The sequence below is a fragment of the Bos grunniens genome, chromosome 16, assembly GCF_055505025.1.
Source record: "Bos grunniens cultivar Pamir isolate PY7600 chromosome 16, Bosgru_T2T1.0, whole genome shotgun sequence".
NCBI classification, from domain to species: domain Eukaryota; kingdom Metazoa; phylum Chordata; class Mammalia; order Artiodactyla; family Bovidae; genus Bos; species Bos grunniens.
In genome coordinates this window covers 51,749,894-51,765,373 of record NC_141180.1, presented here as the reverse complement: position 1 = coordinate 51,765,373, position 15,480 = coordinate 51,749,894, and positions in this window count along the sequence as shown.

The following is a 15,480-nucleotide window of genomic DNA, read 5'->3' as shown; positions in this document are numbered from 1 at the left end:
TGAGGAATATCTTTTTAAAGTCCTTTGTGTTGTTGTTGTTCAGTTGCTAAGTTGTGTCCAACTTTTTGTGACTCCATGAACAGAAGCATGCTGGGCTTCCCTGTCCTTCGCTGTCTCCAGGAGTTTGCTCAACCTCGTGTCTGTTGAGTCGGTGATACCATCCAGCCACCCCATCCTCTGTCGCCTCCTTCTCCTGCCTTCGGTCTTTCCCAGCCTCAGGGTCTTTTCCAATGAGTTGGCTCTTCATGTCAGGTGGCCTTTATGTAGTGAGTCCTTTATATATTGAGAATTCTTAATTGTATCAGTTAGGATCTTTGCAAGTAACAGACTACCCTCACTGCTACTGCTAAGTCACTTCAGTCGTGTCCGACTCTGTGCGACCCCATGGACTGCAGCCTACCAGGCTTCTCCGTCCATGGGATTCTCCAGGCAAGAACACTGGAGTGGGTTGCCATTTCCTTCTCCAATGCATGACAGTGGAAAGTGAAAGTGAAGTCGCTCAGTCGTGTCTGACTCTTAGCAACTCCATGGACTGCAGCCTACCAGGCTCCTCCATCCATGGGATTTTCCGGGCAACAGTACTGAAGTGGGGTGCCATTGAGTGACTTTAAACAATAAAGTAGTACTCTCTCAGGTAACGAGACTGCTGGAGGAGGGCAGCCTCGGGCTGGTGGGTGTGCAATTTGGGGAGATTAGCAGGGCCTGGGTCCTTCTGTCTTTTTGCTCTGCCTTTCTCAGCACATCACCTTTTCCTTGAGAGAGCTCCTCTCGTGGTGATTGATGGTTACGGCACATCTAGGCATCCAGACTCAGAGTACCCAGGGCAAGGCACCCCGTCTTCTACTTCTTTTTTCATTTATCTATTATTTTTGGTTGTCCTGGGTCTTCACTGCTGGAAGCAGGCTTTCTCTAGTTGCAATGAGTCGGGGCTACTCTTTGTCGTGGTGCATGGTTTCTCCTTACAGTGGCTTCTCTTGTTGCAGAGCACGGGCTGTAGGGTGAGCGGGCTCAGTAGTTGTGGCACGTGGGCTCGGTAGTTGTGGCTCCTGGGCTCTAGAGCACAGGCTCAATAGTTGTGGAGCATGGACCTATTTGTTCCTCAGCACGTGGGATCCTCCCAAAACAGGGAACAAGCCCGTGTCTCCTGCATTGGCAGGTGGATTCTTTACCACTGAGCCACCAGGGAAGCCCCTTGCCTGGCATTCTTATTCCACAAATGCTACACAGAATATGCACTATCTTTTGGAGCTGATATTTTCAGTAGCAAGAAACATTTTACTAGGTTAACAGGGGTCTTAAAAAAAAAAAAGAAGACAGGGCAGAGGAAAGCTAAGTTTGATAGGGATTGAGGAGCTGGGAAGGACAAATGAAAATACACAGGTCACCAGCCACACAGGCAGGAGCTCATGCAGTAGATTTTGGCTCAGTACAAGTCACTGTTGAGAAAAAAAATGAACTGAATGATGTTATGAAGTAGGAATACTGGAAGTATCCAAGTAGTGTATGTTTGACCTATACCCAAGGATGTTGTAGAAACGATTTTTACTTAGGTTAGGAGGCTGGACAAGATCCAGGGTTCTTAAACCTTTTAGGGTCAGGTGCCCCCAGGAACCCGAAGAAAGGGAAAGACCTTTGTTTCCCTCTGAAAATTCACATGCCCACTGAACTTATGGCTGCATAATAAATCACCCCTAAGAACTTAGTGGCTTATTAGCTCACAGTTTTTGTGGGTCAGGGATTCAGAAGCAGTTTAGCTGGGAGATTCTGGTTCATGAGGTTAAAGTTGAGAAGTCGACCAGGGCTGCAGTCATCTAACACAGTGGCTGTCAGCTGAGGGTGACTTTGCCTCTCAGGGGAGATTTGACAATGTCTGAAAACACATTTGATTATCACCAAGAGTGTGGTGTGTGCTATCAGCATCTAGGGAGTGGAGGTCAGAGATGTTGTTAAACCTCCTCATCGCACTAGAGAGCTCAACACACAAAAATGATCCAGCCCGAAAAGGCAAGAGTGCTGAAGCTGAGAAACCCTGGCCCACAGGCTGGACTGGGTCGGGCGGACCCCCTTCTGAGGTGGCTCACTCATGTGGCTGGTGAGGGCTGCTGGCGTCCTCACAATGTGGTGGCTGGCTTTCCTCAGGTGAACTGAAAGAGAAAGCAAGGAGGGCCTGTAGGCAGTGCCTTTATGACTGAGTTTCTGGGAGCAAGTCACCGAACAAGCACACGAGGAAGGGGAGAGGAATCAACTTTCCTTGTTGGAGGGGAGAATTATCAAAGAATTTGTGGGCGTATCTTAGAATCAACACACCCTCATACAACAACATTTTAACCTGTCAAATTTGAGGGTTCACAGATTCCTCTCAGGTTCCCTTGACCTCCAACAGATAAAAATCTGACAACCCATGGTCAGGAAATTGGCAAGGACAGGTAAAAACTGGCAAAACAACAAAACAAAACAAGAAAAAAAAAAAACCCCTCAATATTCTACCCCCTGTTATAGTTCAGGCCCCTGTTTTTACACTATCCCTTTTCTTATCTCCTTCTGGGTTTTTAATCCAAAGTCCTTGTAATTTACTGTCTTACATTCTATTTCATTCTAAATGTAATATCATTCAATTTCATTCTAAAGCAGAACAGAAGTACTGAGCCACTGTCATTTGCAGATTGGAGAGTTGAGACTACATTTTAAGAGAAAGATTGGCTGGGATTTCAAGACCTCCCTCACCATGAGATAAAACAAGTAGGACTAGAACTTCCTGAGGGTCTAGTGGTTAGGATTCTGCCTCCACTGCAGGGGGTGCCAGTTCCATCCCTGGTCCGGGAACTAAGATCCCACATGCTGTTAGGCTGGGCCAAAAACTAAAAAACAAACAAAGCCTCCCCAAACCAACTAGGACTATTAATTTTGCAAGTAAAGGTAGCTCTCATCGTCTATCAGAGAAAATGAAGGACAGCAGGTTAAGTGATGCATTCAGATCCATTCACTGATTTCCTGATGACTTACTTAATTTCAGCCCATAAATTTATTTGCTTTCCATTAAATAAAGCAACTTCCAACATAGTCATTCCAAGAGTGTTCCTTGGAATAGAACAGGATATATTTTTTTACTTAGATTTTTAAAAGATTTTCTACAAAATAATTTTTTGGTAATAATTTTCTGCTTTCAGAACAGAGAGGCATATATATAGTTTTCTGGATATAAAATGACTTTCTCAATCCAGTGCTTTGATAGATGAAAGGGGAAAAGCTCTAATACACTTGGCTATCTGCCCTTGAAATATCTTAGCTGAGCACCTTGGGGCAAATTATCAGTGGAGCAGAGGGTTTTAAAAACAAGGTCCAGTGTTTTTCCTGGCCTGGAAATGCTGCCAGCTTTGCTTCTTGCTGCTTCTTTGATCACCTTTGGAACAAAGAGAGCCTGTGACAAGAACAGTCAGACTCAGGCCCTGTGGTTTCCTCAGAGATCGGATTTTTCATGGGAGGTACTTGTGAAACCGCATCTGTGGGAGGGGGCGTTCCTTCACAGGCTTCTTGGGATAGAAGTGGACATCGTTTGTGGCATGAAGGCACGGTGGAAAATGGACAAGGAGCCCACTCCTCAGGCATCAGATAACACCTGTTAATCTCTTGTCCACAGGAAGTTAAGCCTCTGTGTGTCTCTGTCATGGGGGCTCAACCTCTGCTCCCCAACTGAATGGTGGGGCACCATTCATTACCAAGCACAGTAGGGCCTGGCAGGTTAACTGGACACATAGAGGCCTAACGGGGGAGGTCCTCACTGTTTCATATACTTCCTGAAATCTGTAGGATGACTGATAGATAAGTTGGCTGAGTTTCATGCCTAAAATAGAGAAATGACAACTACAAAGAGACTCCGTCAATCTAGTTGAAAGCACCTATGGCCTTGAATTTTGTGTTAAAGCCAGGCAAAAAAAAATTTTATTTTTTTCTCTTAAAAATTACAAAAAAATATGGAGTGAGATTTTTAAATTAATTATTTTCTAGTTTTAAGATAAAATACAGTAGTTTCAATGTGTTGATCTTTTTCTGAAGGACTTAGAACAGAACCAGGCAAATACTATAGCTAAGTGTTGGTTAAATGAATAAAGTTAAGTAAGTAAAGTGTCTATTTACATCTTCAAATAAACAATGAAGACGTTGTAGACAAACTTAAAAGATGACATACTATGAAGAAGTGTCTTTGACCTCTAAAAATTCAACAAGTTACTATTGATATTTACCTGGGTTTTATTTTTTTTTATTCTTTTGGCTGGGCCTTGCTGCATATGGAATCTTAACTCCCCAACCACAGATGGAACCAGCGTCCACCTGCAGTGGAAGTGCAGAGTCTTGCTGGACCACCAGGGAAGTCTCTGCTGCTGCTGCTGCTGCTAAGTCGCTTCAGTTGTGTCCGACTCGGTGTGACCCCATAGATGGCAGCTCACCAGGCTCCCCCGTCCCTGGGATTCTCCAGGCAAGAACACTGGAGTGGGTTGCCATTTCCTTCTCCAATGCAGGAAAGTGAAAAGTGAAAGTGAAGTCGCTCAGTCGTGTCCGACTCTTAGCGACCCCATGGACTGCAGCCCACCAGGCTCCTCCATCCATGGGATTTTCCAGGCAAGAGTACTGGAGTGGGGTGCCATTGCCTTCTCGGAGGGAAGTCTCTATGTGGGTTTTAAATCAAGCTTCCTGAGCTTCACTTAGGATGTGGGGTTTATAATGTGAAAATGAGTTTTGCTGGGGGCTCCACACTGGACTTTGCGCTGCTCAGCCCAGAGTCCCCTGTATCAGGACCATCCTCTCAGAAATGTTCCCCCCTCTGCAGGAGGCCTTGACCCGCCCTTCACCCTTCTACTCTTTGGAGTGCTGAGGAGGGCTGCCCAGAACTCCCTGCTTCCCTCTTTCTTGCTGCTATCAAAGGCAAGCACACTGACCCGTTTCCATTTCAAGAGTTTTCCTGCTAATCACCAGGGAGCAGGCGGCTGCTAACAGTCAGGACCCATGTGGAGAAGTTCCTGAGGTTCCAGAAGCTTACCACTGTCTTCCCTCCGCTCCACAGTTCCTCACTCCCTTATCCTTAACCAGCCGGCAGATCTCACCCTCCCCTTGGAGTCCACCTTGACCAAGTGGACCTTTTCCTCAGTAAAACCCAACTTCCCAGTCAGAAAATATGGTCAGTCCCTGGAAGTGCAGAAAAATGAGTGCCCCTTTGACTCTACCGGTGGGTGGTTATAACCCACCCAGAGATGAAGGGAGAAGGCAATGGCAACTCACTCCAGTACTCATGCCACAGAGTTGGACACGGCTGAAGCGACTTAGCAGCAGCAGCAGCAGAGGTGAAGCCTGGAAAAAGTTTTCTCAGAAACCAAGGCCAGCGGCAGTCTTGCAGGCCTGTGTTCTAGAACTGAAGGCAGGAGCGTCTTGGAGATAAACAGCCCCAGCTAAGGTGCCTGAGGAGGTGGCTTTGGAGGGGGCTCCAGAAAGTCACCCAGCTGTGCCTGTGCCCCTCTGCCACAGCGCCTTCTGCTTCCAGCTAAGGGCACCCAGGGTCTCTCAAGGGGAAATCTTAGAAAAGACTTCAAGGGGACTTCCCTGGTGGTCCAGCGGTTAAGACTCTGTGCTGCCAATGCAGGGTATCCGGGTCTGATCCCTGGTCAGGGAACTAGATCCCACATACCGCAGCTAAAAGATCCTGCAGGGCACCATGAAAGTGCCACCAAGTTAGACCCGGTATAGCCAAATTAACTAATTAATTAAAAAACAAAAAGACCAGTGCTTATCTGTAGTAAAGAGCAGAAATAATGAGAGTGTGACAGGAAAATTGACTTTCCAACTATATTAAAAAAGATTTACTGTTTTTATTGAATGCATGTGTGCTTAGTTGCTTCAGTCGTGTCCAACTCTCTGCGACCCCGTGGACTGTAGCCCGCCAGGCTTCTCTGCCCATGGATTCTCCAAGCAAGAATACTAGAGTGGGTTGCCATACCCTTCTCCAGGGGATCTTTCTGACCCAGGAATTGAATCCACGTCTCTTGGATCTCCTGCATTGCAGGCAGATTCTTTACTGCTGAGCCACTGGGGAAGCTGATTATTTTTATTTTCTGATTGTTAAGGCTTATTGTGGGAAAATGTGAAAAACCTGAACATAAGAAGTACCTACAAGGCTACCACATAGAGACTGCTATTTTTACATTTTGGGGGTTTCTTCTCAATCTTTTTTGTTTTTTCTATGCCGGTACTGGAGTTTCAGCTTTAGCATCATTCCTTCCAAAGAAATCCCAGGGCTGATCTCCTTCAGAATGGACTGGTTGGATCTCCTTGCAGTCCAAGGGACTCTCAAGAGTCTTCTCCAACACCACAGTTCAAAAGCATCAATTCTTCGGTGCTCAGCCTTCTTCACAGTCCAACTCTCACATCCATACATGACCACAGGAAAAACCATAGCCTTATGAACTTTTGTTGGCAAAGTAATGTCTCTGCTTTTGAATATGCTATCTAGATTGGTCATAACTTTCCTTCCAAGGAGTAAGCGTCTTTTAATTTCATGGCTGCAGTCACCATCTGCAGTGATTTTGGAGCCCAGCAAAATAAAGTCTGACACTGTTTCCACTGTGTGCCCATCTATTTCCCATGAAGGAAGGAATGATGTTAAAGCTGAAACTCCAGTACTTTGGCCGCCTCACACGAAGAGTTGACTCATTGGAAAAGTCTCTGATGCTGGGAGGGATTAGGGGCAGGAGGAGAAGGGGACGACAGAGGATGAGACGGCTGGATGGCATCACTGACTCGATGGACGTGAGTCTGGGTGAACTCCGGGAGTTGGTGATGGACAGGGAGGCCTGGCGTGCCACGATTCATGGGGTCGCAAAGAGTCGGACACGACTGAGCAACTGATCTGATCTGATCTGACATTTTCAATTTTTCTTGTAGAATTGCTTCATGAATATAACTTTTAAATATTTTAAATATAACTTTTAAAAATTTAACTACAGTTTAAACCTAATTTCAACTTTAATGAGATGAATATACATAGATAGTGGGCTAAGCAAGTGAAGTGTAAAAACAAGTGTGTTTTAAGGTCTTTCAGCAAGACTTTCAAGTCTTTAAGCAAGTTGAAATGTTTGAAATTGACAGGGCTGGCTGAGGAGGGGCATGTTTGGGGCTGGGGGTGGGTGAGAAGAGTTTGGTATTGACTGTTGAGGTACTTTCTGAGGCCATGTGGTCTTTGCTGCTGTGGCCACAAAATCACACTGTATCAGGCACTAATCTAAGTACTTCACATTCTAACTCATGGAAACTAAAGAAACAAAAATTGTCCCAAGCCTTCGCAACAACTGCATGAGTAGGTGCTGTGATCCTCACCTACAGATGAGGAATGAGGCAAAGAGAGGTTTAGTAAGCTGTCCAAGGTCTCACAACTGGTAAAGCCAGGACTGAAGCCCAGGCAGTGTATCTGGAGACCATGCTCTCCTGCCCTGGGCTTTGGCTGTGGGTTCATCATGCCAGGCCCCCTCCCCTTCAAGCTACAAGGGTTCAGAACAGTCACACCAACCTCCTTCGTTTGGGCAAACCAGTGCTTTCTTCATTTCAGGCATCCGTGGCTCTGTCCTTCTTGTCCCCCTCATGCAGAAAGTGAGCTCAGCTGCTCCCTTTGACTGACATGCTTGGTTAGTTTCCATGGCTTCTCCCTGCCTCATTCCTCCAAGCAGGAGCCAGACCGGCAGACAGCAGACTGGGTCTGGCCTCAGATAGCCATCATATATTTTCCTGTTCATCGGCCCTTTTCCCAGAGAGGCCCTGTAGGCACTCTGTGGGGATGTGAGGGTGAGCTCATCAGATGTCAGGGTACCTGGATGAGTATGCAGTCCCCAGGAGAGGGCCAGCCCAGCAGAAACGTGACAGTTGGGAACTCAGACAGGGACTCCAGGCCCAAGAGCCTGCACTGGGGTCCCTTTGCTGCACATGCTGGGGTGGAGAGCAGCCGTCCACTTGGTCTGGCTCAAGTTTAAAAGGAGAAGCCTTATGATAAAGCTACAGAGGCCTTGAGAGTCCAAAGGAAGGAAACAGAAGGAAGAGGGAAGTAGAAAGTCAAGAGCTAAAGTCTTCTCTTCCCCTTGATGGGGGAGCCGAGTGACTTCTCTGGAACTCTGCTGGGCACCTCCCTTCCCTTTGATGACTTCCACTAGCTCTTCATGCAGAGTCCAAGTTGGTCCCCAGCTCCACATCTGCATAATGACATCTCAGCTCTAGTCCCTCATCACTGAGGGGCCAGAGGTTATTATTATTATTTAATTGATTGATATTTCAAAATCAACTTCAGTGAGGTATAACTTAATAATGCATCTGTTTAAAGTGTGTAACTCAATGACTTTGACCTCACAATCAAGATATATAACCTTTCTGTCACCCCCAAAGCATTCCTTGGGGGAGTAATCTTTTTTTTTCTTTGTACAGATTATTGAACATATTGATCATCAGTTGCTGGCCTTGGGTTAGGCGAAGAGGACTGTCATGTGGTCTACCCATTCACCAGGATTTGTGTAGTGGCCAGGGCTTCCAAGATGGCTCAGTGAGTAAAGAATCTGCTTCAATGCAGGAGACGCAGGTTCGATTCCTGGGCTGGGAGGATCCCCTGGAGAAGGAAATGGGAACCAGCTCCAGTATTCTTGCCTGGAAAACCCCATGGACAGAGGAGCCTGGTGGACTATAGTCCAAAGGGTCGCAAAGAGCCGGACACGACTAAGCATGCAGGAGTGGCATGGCAGGCAATAAAAGGCGTGTTGAGAACAGTCATCCGTTAGCTGTAGGACCTTGGACAAGTCACTTAGCCTCACTGTGCCTATTTCCCATCAGGAGAGTAAGGATAATAATGTCTACCTCTGCTGCTGCTGCTGCTGCTAAGTCACTTCAGTCGTGTCCGACTCTGTGCGACCCCACAGACGGCAGCCCACCAGGCTCCCCTGTCCCTGGGATTCTCCAGGCAAGAACACTGGTTGTAAATAGTGTGCAAGAGGGTATTTGGACTGTAGTTCTGATGGAGACTCTGAAATACAATTGATATGAACGGGAAACAGTCTGAGAAGAGTTTTAAGAATCTTAGAACCCTCAATCAGGTCAGGGATATAAGGGAAGTCAGCATGTAGTAGGGGAGCATCTTATAAAAAGCTGTGCTGAGAGCCCATCTTTCTCCCCCAGGAAGGGGAAGTGGGTGACTTTTTTGGAAGGTTTGTCTGGAAGCCCTCAGCCTGGGGCATGCTGGACTAGAGTCTGTCTCCCACCAGGGAATACAGAACAGATCGAGTGCTTTGCAGGAGAGGGTCACTGTGCTGGGACTGGCCAAGCTTCTAGAGAGTTAGGGTGGGAGTTGGGGGGCGCAGGGGTGACCAGGGGGAGTACAGTGAGAGGTCCTCTCGTGGCCTGTCCAGTGGAGCTGCCTGTGTTTTGGGGGGAGCCTGGCAACAGGAGAAAGCTGGAGGCAAATGTCTGATTTTAAGACCTGCCCCATGAAACCACAATAGACACACCTGCCAGGCTCGAGGGGCCCAGGATGCACTCCCAGAGAGCTGACGAAGCACCCTAAGAAAGTCAGTGTCACGTAGCTGCCAGAGACAGATCAGCCAGGTGCCTGTGCAGGGGGGACCTGACCCAGCCTCCAGCCTTTGCTTCCCTTCCTTCTCGTCTCTGGGACCCTGAAACTGGCCAGAAACTCAGGAAGAGGAGTGCCTGACAGAGAACCATTGTGTCCCTTTCCCATCTCAGCCTCCAGCCTGAAGCCGGCCCAGTGGAGCCAAAGGAGGGAGAAATGGTAACGTTAAAACCAAGTCTGGAGATTTGATTATCATCTTGGATTGTCCTGAGTTGAAATGGTTGAATTTTAGAGTTACCATGGGGTATAAAAGACCTTCCGCTTTTATAGAAGGGAAGTCAAGGGCCTGCCTGCCGAGTTTTTTTCCCAGTGGCAGCAGAAAGGTTCCTTCACTGAACAATTTTAAAAGGGTGGTGGGAGAAAAATACAGTAAGTCCCCTGCATACAAACCTTCAAGTTTCGAAATTTCAAAGACGTGAACAAGTGTTTCATCAACATCAGGCACGGGTGAAATTGCAGCTTGCCCTCCGTCTTCTACTGCTGATGATCCTTCTGCTCTTCTGGCTCCCATCTCCTCTCCCTCCCCCAGCCAGTAACTCTTCTTGCCTGTTCACTGGATGCCATTCCTTGTATGCCAACTGTTGTACTGTACTACTGCACTTTTCAGGGTACTACTGTTCTTGTTCAGTCGCTCAGTCGTGTCCGACTCTCTGTGACCCCAAGGACTGCAGCGCTCTAGGCTTCCCTGTCCATCACCACTTCCCAGAGCTTGCTCAAAACTCCTGTCCATTGAGTCGGTGATGCCATCCAACCATCTCACCCTCTGTTGTCCCCTTCTCCTCCTGCCTTCAATCTTTCCCAGGATCAGAGGCTTTTCTAATGAGTCGGCTCTTCACATCAGGTGGCCAACGTATTGGAGCTTCAGCTTCAGCATCTGTCTTTCCAGTGAATATTCAGGGTTGATTTCCTTTAGGATTCACTAGTTTAATCTCCTTGATCTCAGAGTACTATACTCTAAGGTTAAAACTGTTTTATTTTTTGCTTTTTATGTATTACTTTTCAGAAAAGTAATTATATTTCAGTAAAGTATTATATTACAGTGGCTATCCAGTGGCTCAGACAGTAAACAATTTGCCTGCAATGCAGGAGACCTGGGTTTAATTCCTGGATCAGGAAGATCCCCTGGAGAAGGGAATGGCAACACATTCTAGTATCCTTGTCTGAAGAATCCCATGGACAGAAGAGCCTGGTGTTACAGTTCATGGGGTCACAGAGTTGGACCCGACTGAGTGACTAAAATATACTATAGTACTATATAACTGATTGTGTTAGTTGGGTACCTAGGCTAACTCTGACTTACAAACAAATTAAACTTATGAACACATTCTTGGAATAGAACTCATTTGTATATAGACTTAATGTAAATGGTTTCGATCACAAGTTGTGCTTGTTCAACATAATATAGATGTGTTTTGTTTGGCAAGGGTGTTAGGTGTGTTTCCACAGTTGTTGCCATAAATCAGGGCTTTCCAGAAGGGATCCCCTGCACCAGGGTTCGTGGGGGGTGGTCACCGAGACGACCAGGCTGCAGCTCACCAGGTTCAAGGGAGCAGCAGCTCTCAGTGCCTGTGACCCACTGGCCCTTGTCCCTAGGGAGTCACTAACCCAAAGCAGCAAGCTCTCAGATTGGCCCAGCCACTTGGAGCTGTTTCCTGGTGTCCTGGGCACCACAGTGGCTGCCCCGACCCGAGCAGGAATGGAATCACCACCAGTCCAATTGGAATCCAGCGCCCACTCAGACGGAGTTCAGCTCCAGACAAACAGAGCTTGATCATCTTCTGGGCAAGGATCCTGGGGTTCACAGCAAAAAATAAAGCTAAAGAGGAAAAGAAGAGCTTGGTGTTCCCGTGGGTTGCTGACCATGACCTCGACAGTGTCAGCAAAGCCTGACTTTGTCTGAGATGAGCACTGTGCTGTGCTTAGTTGCTCCGTTGTGTGCGACTCTTTGCAACCCCATGGACTGTAGCCCACCAGGCTCCCCTGTCCATTCTCTAAGTAAGAATACTAAAGTGGGTTGCTGTGCCCTCCTCCAGGGTATCTTCCCACCCCAGGGGTTAAACCCAGATCTCCTGCATTGCAAGCTGAGTCTTTACCATCTGAGCTACCAGGGAAGTCCAAGATGAGCACGAAATACTGCCATCCCGGACAACTGTTTCTATTTCTATGATGGTCTGTACCTTTCTTCAGGAACACCACAGAATGTCAGAGCAGCTGAATGAGGTGTAGTTTCTCCACAGCTACGGTTCTGGGAAGGCCTTGCATTCATGGACTGCTGACTGCCCAGAAAAAAGTGCGCTGGGCCTCACCTTCCTTCCCATCCACTTCCCAGGGATTGACATGCACTCGACCACCATTCTTGACCCCTTTGGTCCTTGCTGGTAGAGCCCACTTCCCTCTAAACAGGCTGAAAACACCAGATGTTCTGGGTCTAACTTCCCTCACAGCTGTGTCCCAGCCCTAGCCAGTGAGACCAGGTCTACTAGGAGTAATGGAGAAAAGTCTGTCTTGGGACTTCTCTGGTGGTACAGTGGATAAGAATTTGCCTGCTAATGCAGGGGACACAGGTTTGATCCTTCGTCCAGGAAGATTCCACATGCTACGGGGCAACTATGCCATGCGCCACAACTACTGAGCTTGCACGCCTAGAGCCCATGCTCTATAACAAGAGAAGCTACCACAGGGAGAATCCAGCACACCTAAACCAAGAGAGCAGCCCCCACTCATTGAAACCAGAGAAAGCCCGGGAGCAGCAAAAAGACCCAGCACAGAAGTAAACCAATATATAAAAAAGTGAAAAATCTTTTTGGTAAAAAGAGAAGGATGAGGGGACAACTCTCTCCTCCTTTGGATGTTGATACTCGGAGTCCAGCTGCCACTCTGTCACCATCAAGAGAAATAGAGAGCTGAATTAAGCAATCCTGCCACTGTCCACTTCTGGACAGTTTAGTTCAGTTCAGTCGCTCAGTCGTGTTCAACTCTTTGAGACCCCATGGACCGCAGCACGCCAGGCCTCCCTGTCCATCACCAACTCCCAGAGTTTACCCAAACTCATGTCCACTGAGTTGGTGATGCCTTCCAACCATTTTATCCTCTGTCGTCCCCTTCTCCTGCCCTCAATCTTTCCCAGCATCAGGGTCTCTTCAAATGAGTCAACTCTTTGCATCAGGTGGCCAAAGTATTGGAATTTCAGCTTCAACATCAGTCCTTCCAATGAACACCCAGGACTGATCTCCTCCTCTAGGATGGACTGGTTCGATCTCCTTGCAGTCCAAGGGACTCTCAAGAGTCTTCTCCAACACCACGGTTAAAAAGCATCAGTTCTTCGGCGCTCAGCTTTCTTTATAGTCCAACTCTCACATCCATACATGACTACTGGAAAAACCATAGCCTTGACTAGATGGACCTTTCTTGACAACGTAATGTCTGTTTTTTAATATGCTGTCTAGGTTGGTCATAACTTTCTTCCAAGGAGTTAGCGTCTTTTAATTTCATGGCTGCAATCACCATCTGTAGTGATTTGGAGCCCAAAAAAATAAAGTCAGCCACTGTTTCCACTGTTTCCCCATCTATTTGGCATGAAGTGATGGGACCGGAGAGATGACATATATTATTATTGTTGGAACTGCTTTCCTGTTCTTTTTTTTAGTTTTTTTTTTTTTTTAATGTGGACCATTTTTAAAGTCTTTATTGAATTTGTTACAATATTGCTTCTGTTCTATGTATTAGTTTTTTTTTTTTTGTCTAAAAGGCATCTTAGCTCCCTGACCAGGGATTGAACCCATGGCCCCTGCATTGGAAGGCAAAGTCTTAACCAATGGACCGCCAGGGAAGTTCCTGCTTTCCTTTTCTTACCTCTGAAAGCAGCTGCTGACTCAATGGATTCCCTGATGACCATCCAGCACCTTCTAAGAGTTCACAGACCCAGCGTTGGAAGCTGTGAACTAGAGCCTGGTCTCTTCATTCTAGCAATTGTCTTCTCGGGTCCTCAACTATCAGCTCACAGAAAGGCAAAGGCAGGCTACGTCAGGGGTCTCCAAGCCATACTGGGCTGTCTTAACTCTCTGAGATAATTTGTATGCAAAGCAGTCTTCATATATGGGGGATGATGTGTAAGAAATATCATGCTGGAAAACACAGGTTCTCAACCCGCTCAATTCCAATCTGTGGTGGGAACTTGGACAGTCTCACCTCTCCAAGACCGAGTTTCCACATCTGCCACTTCACGCTACCTTGTCTTAAGGGACTGTATATGTGTGCATGCTAAGTTGCTTGTCACATCTGACTCTTTGTGATGCCATGGACTGCAGCCCGCCAGACTTCCCTGTCCATTAGATTTTCCTGGCAAGAATACTGGAGTGCGTTGCCATGCCCTCCTCCAGAGGACCTTCCTTACCCAGGGATCAAATCCAAGTCTCTTACGTCTCCTGCATTGGCAAGCGGGTTCTTTACTAGCACCACCCGGGAAGCCCATTCTTATTTACATCTGTGGTTAATTTCTTCCTGATCACAGTCCTTTCACAGCATCAAAAATACAGCCCATCAACCAGAAGTGGTTCAAGAGATGAACTGGGAAGCTAAGACTCTCTTCTTGTGTTCTGACAAAGGCAGCATCGAGGGGTAGGTGTGCCCCGGATACTGAGGCCCGGCCACCTGCCCATCGCTGGGGGAGCAGGGCAGGAGCCCGCAGCACCGTCTGCTTCTCACCCCCTTCCATCCTCAGTCTCCTGGCTAGTTCCCACCACACCGCAGGCTTGACTGCCCGCTGGTTTTTTTACAGTTTGGGCTCTTGTTGGTTTAGAGAAACAAAATACTTCAAAAATTGTATTTCTGGAATGCCTGTAAAGCACGAGCAGACACAGATCACAACAGCTCAAAGCTTTGCTACTGGCTCCAAACCAAAGTCGCACACTGGCTTATTCAAATCTAAACAGCCCAGCCTGGTCTCTGGGTGAGCACCACATGGCTAAAATTAGACTGGCCATCTGCTGAGACAGCAGCTGGGCTATTCTGAGCCCCAGGAGGCCTGGCTGGAAGCAGGGCTGGGCCTGGGGGGAGCACTGTTGGAGCGTCCGTCCCTTTACAGTTAAGGGGGTGACAGGGAGGGGCAGAGAATGAAGGCACTCTGAGGGGAGGCCAGTGTCAAGGAGGTTTCCCAGGAGATTGAAAATGTGGGCATAAGGTCACCTTTATAACCCTGGGCTTTTCTTCCTGATGCCTGGGTGGGGAAGATCCTCTGGAGAAGGGAATGGCAACCCACTCACTTTCCTGCCTGGAGAATCCCATGGACAGAGAAGCCTGGAGAGTTACAGTCCATGGGATCACAAAGAGTTAGACACGACTTTGTGACTCACACTTTCACGTTTCTTTCACTTCCTCCTGACTGTCCAATGGCTCCCAACAAGCATAGGATTTATTCCTTAGTCTTGTTCCTTGGTTTCTCCTTTTTTTCTTTTTTTGGGTCACACTTCATGGCATGAAAAACTTCCCCACCTGGAATCAAACCCATACCTCCCTATAGTGGAAGGGTGGAGTCTTAACCACTGGACCACTAGGGAAGCCTGTTTCTCTCTTTTTTTTTAAAAAAAACTGGAGCTTCCTGTTTCAACTCACACCCCAGGCAAAGGTATCCGTTAGGATTTCAACAATAATGGCTGAAGTTTACTGAGGGCATACCAAGGTCAGGAACCATGCCAAGTACTTTATAGGAATTAGCACACACACTCTCAGAGCAACTCAGAGGTTGGTACCAACAGATTTCAGGCATTCAGAATGGCTAGATTTTTCCTTTTTTTGACATTCTCCTTTTAAAATTTATTGCTGCACTGTGTCTTGGC